Genomic DNA, 4,443 nt, shown 5'->3' on the forward strand with positions numbered 1-4,443 from the left:
TTTACTAAAACTCCTAAGACCAGGAAACTTGGACAGAACAGAAGCTGATTTGGCTCTCGGTTCTGGTTCTGGCGGCTGAGCAGCTCAAGGGCGTGGCTACTGCTCAGCATCTAGGGGGTGGGGCTTCTTCCTGCATGGAAATGAGGTGCAGACAGCACATGGTGAGACAGGAAGGGTGCATCAGCTCAGTCTCGCTTCCTCTTCTTCCAGATCCTGGTACCAGCAGATGGCCCCGCCCCCACGACCTCACCGGGTCCCAGGCACCTTCCAAATGCCATTGCCAGATGAACTTGGGGAGTTTCAGAGGAGGCCTCCCAACCATGGCACCTCCCACAAGGCCTTTCTCGGCATAGTTTTTCCTCCACACTTGTGTTTAAGCAAGCGTGATTTTACTTCCCTCTCCTCCTTATTCTGTTCATCTGGGGAATTCTCAGACCGTTACCGTAGATCTTTTCTGAGCTTTGCGTTTGCGTGTGTCTGTATCAATCCAGTGCCTCCAGTCATATCATGAATTCCTCAAAGACAGAGGTCACATGAGAGATTTTTCCTTCCGATGGTTGCCCCAGCACTCAACCTACGCAAGAATTTAAAGTGTGGGGCTCCCTGTTCCAAAAAAGCAGCTAAAAAAAAAAAAAAAGTCATGGAAGCACTGAAGCATAAAGCTCATTTCTCTCCTCTGGGATCTCTGTCCCAAAACCCACCGAGGAATCTGTGTTCTTTAAGGCCGTTCTCAGTAAGGACCATCGCATGGACATGATTGGCATTGTTACGTTCCTCCTTATGCTGTGCAGTGCCAGCTCTAACCACGGACACGGAGGCAAGTACCTGTGTGAGGACTCGGGAGGTGACCCACTGCCCGTTCTGCAGCTGGTGCAGGTGTGTGTGTTATCCTTACGTGGCACACGACTGCTCCTACTTCTTGATTGCGCTCGTCCCGCCCAGCCTTGCAATGATGGAGAAGCTGAGGAGGAGCTGAGCATTGCCCTAATTCCCTGTCCTGCTGTCTCTTCCGTTCCCTGCACGTGGCTGGCTGAGCCAGGGCCACAGCTCAGTGAGAACGGGGAGGGCAGGCTCCCTGGCTGTTCATGTTTCCTGGAATGCCATTGCTGTCATTGCAAATGAGGTGACCAGGACCGGGGACATGCATGTGCTCAGGTGCCTGCTCCCCTGTCCCATCAAAGATGACAGTGTGAAGATTTCAGGACAGCAACAACAGGACGCCAACAGAGCACAGGGACCTTCTGGGCATAGGGCATATGCCCCGCTCTGCTCGGGACACCCAAAGGGTAGCTGACCCCCCAGCAGTGCACAAGATGCCCACAGAATGGCCCACGCGGCCCGAGCAGGAAGCCTGGCCTCGGGCTGTGCCTGTGGAGCTGGGGGCTGCCAGGTGCACCTGCTTCAAACAGAACGATTAGAAGGCGCGATGTGAAAAGGGGGGGCAACTCCAGCAGCCTGAGTGTCTGCAGATTCAATCACCAGGCGAGCGAGCGAGTGCAAACCTGAATGACCGACAGGAGCGCGTGTACGCAAGTTAGTGACACGCATCAGTTGGAAATGACGGAGCTGTTTGAACGTCTTGGGAATTCTCACAGAGAACCGTGCAAGTGGCCCCTTGAGGTGCCTGCCTCCTGCCTCCGACTCCAGAGTGCCCGAGCTTGAGTCCCAGCTCCATGGCAGGTGACGGCTCCAGCACTCGGGTCCCTGCCACCCAGGTAGGAAACCTAGATGGAGTTTCAGGCTCCTGGCTTTGGCCTGGCCAAGTCCAGCTATTGCAGGCATTTAGGGAGTGAACCAGTGTGTTCTCTCTCTGCGTCCCTCTCCCCCTGTCTTTCGAATAAGTAAAAATAAATTAGAAAGTAAACGTTTTTAATTAAAAAATTAAATATGATATAACTACTTTGTGAGGCTTCGGCAAACGTCGGAGAGCACATGACATAGCACAAAGTCAGTAGAAAATGTTTAATATCGAGGAATCAACAGATAGGAGAAAAACATTATTTAAGCACATGAAGGTACTTATCAAGATAAAGTGGAAAGGGGTAAGATCCGCTGTGTCTGAGCAGTTTGCAAAGTGGAAATGTATGAAGGAGGAATATAAACTGGTTAGTACCATTCCAAATAGTGGCTGGATTACTTTGACAAACATTTGAAAAATCACAGCAAATTGAAAATAATGGGCTAGCATAATAAAGATCTAACGAGAGAACTATTGAAAACTTTCCAACGTACGTTACACAAGGACAAACAGGCACAGCCCCACGCCGTGATTTGATTAGATTTTGTCTTTTATCTCCAAAATGAAAAGTAGGCACTGATGGTGGGACTGCTAGGAAGTGGAGTCTCTGGAACTCACTTCCTGCTTCGCCTACCCTGCAAGGTTTGAAACCTGTTTGCATGAATTCCCATACGTTAGTGCTATAAACAAATGGAATTAAAAGATGAGTTTTTTGGGGCCGGCACTGTGGTGTAGTGGGTAAAGCCATCGCCTGCCGTGTGGGCATCCCATATGGGTGCTGGTTCATATCCCAGCTGCTCCTCTTCCAATCCAGCTCTCTATTCTAGCCTGGGAGAGCAGTGGATGATGACCCAAGTGCTTGGGCCCCTGCACCCATGTGGCAGACCAGATGAAGCTCTTAGCCCCTGGTTTTGTCCTGGAGCAAGCCCCGGGAGTCCCATCTATGAAATTTGCATATGATTTGCATATAGCCATATTCTCCCCTGTCCTAGAGATAACCTCTGGATAACTTACCCTATTTGATCTAAGTAAGCATGGCGTCACCAGCTGCTACAGCGTACTGCCCAGGGTATCGTACCAGCGAAGGCAGTGTGCGTGGGCTCAGTGCAGACACCAGGTTTTCCACATCTTCTACCTGCTCTGTCTACCTGTGTGGACGGAGCACCTGCAGATACGGAGGGCCAGCCGCACAAGAGAAAGGGAAACTGCCTCCCCTTGAACTGTGAAAGTTTTTGGTTTAAGTGGCAGGGTTTTTTTTTTTTTTAAGATTTATTTTATTTATTTTGAAAGACAGAGTTACAAAGAGAGGTAGAGAGAGAGAGAGAGAGAGAGGTCTTCCCTCTGCTGGTTCACTCCCCAAATGGCCACGATGGCCGGAGCTGAGCTGTTCTGAAGCCAGGAGCCAGGAGCTTCCTCCAGGTCTCCCACATGGGCACAGGGGCCCAAGCACTTGGGCCACTTCCACTGCTTTCCTAGGCCACAGCAGAGAGCTGGATTGGAAGAGGAGCAGCTGGGACTTGAACTGGCACTGTAGGCCGGGACTTTTAACCTGCTGTGCCACAGCGCGGGCCCCAAGTGGCGGTTCTTGCTTTTCCTTTTTTCTAGTTAGCGCAGAAAGGGCACAGGGCCCCCTGTCGGGGTAGCAGAGCTCTGTGGGCTCAGAGACCCAGCAAGCAGTGCCCACCGCACACACGGCAGCAGAGGCGGCCTGGGTGCCTGAGACCCATCTGGTAAAAGTCTTTGGCCGGCGCCGTGGCTCACTTGGTTAATCCTCCACCTGCAGTGCCAGCATCCCTTATGGGCACCGGGTTCTAGTCCCAGCTGCTCCTCTTCCAGTCCACTCTCTACTGTGGCCCAGGAAGGCAGTGGAGGATGGCCCAGGTGCTTTGGCCCCTGTACCCACATGGGAGACCAGGAGAAGCACCTGGTTCCTGGCTTCGGATCGGTGCAGCTCCCGCTGTAGTGGCCATGTGGGGGATGAACCAATGGAGGGAAGACCTTTCTCTCTGTCTGTCTCTCACTCTCTATCTGTCAAAAAAAAACAAAAACAAAAACAGAAGAGTCTTTGTGCTTAAGGAGCTGGCCAGCCCTGGTCCATCTGAGGTGGGCACACACTCTTCATTGCAAACAGGACATGACACAGGCCACATACATCTCCCGTCAGTCAGAGTCCAGGGGACTGAAAGCCAGGCCCATTCAAGATGCAGCTCTGTTTTCTAAGACATTCAGTCTTGTGGAAACTGCTGCAGACCTTTTGTAGGCAGTAGTGCTACGGCTTGAACGTGGTTTGTCCTCACCAACACTCACAAGCAGTGGGGACCGGGTGGGCTGGGGGTAGGGTCTAATGGGAGGAGTTTGACATGTGCGGACGGTCTGTTCGGGGCAGCTCCTTCCAAAGCGTGGTGCGAGCCCAGTGGAGCGTCTGCCTCCTTGCCCGAGCCTCCGCAGTCCCTGGGCCCGACGGTGGGCGGTCATGTCCACAGCTTGGGCAGTAGTCACCGAGCGTGTGCCACGTGCCACAGGGGGAGTGACACCAGCAGCGCAGTGGGAACAAGCTCCATGTGCAAAGAACCCTTACGCTGGTGAGGGAAGGTAGACTTTCCTGGGGAGACACTCCAACCTTTGAAACGCAGAACTCTCTCTTGAACAAAAGGAAGATATGATCGCTTTAAATATACCTTTCGTGATAAGCATATTTATGACAT

Source organism: Lepus europaeus, chromosome 3, assembly GCF_033115175.1.
Source record: "Lepus europaeus isolate LE1 chromosome 3, mLepTim1.pri, whole genome shotgun sequence".
NCBI classification, from domain to species: domain Eukaryota; kingdom Metazoa; phylum Chordata; class Mammalia; order Lagomorpha; family Leporidae; genus Lepus; species Lepus europaeus.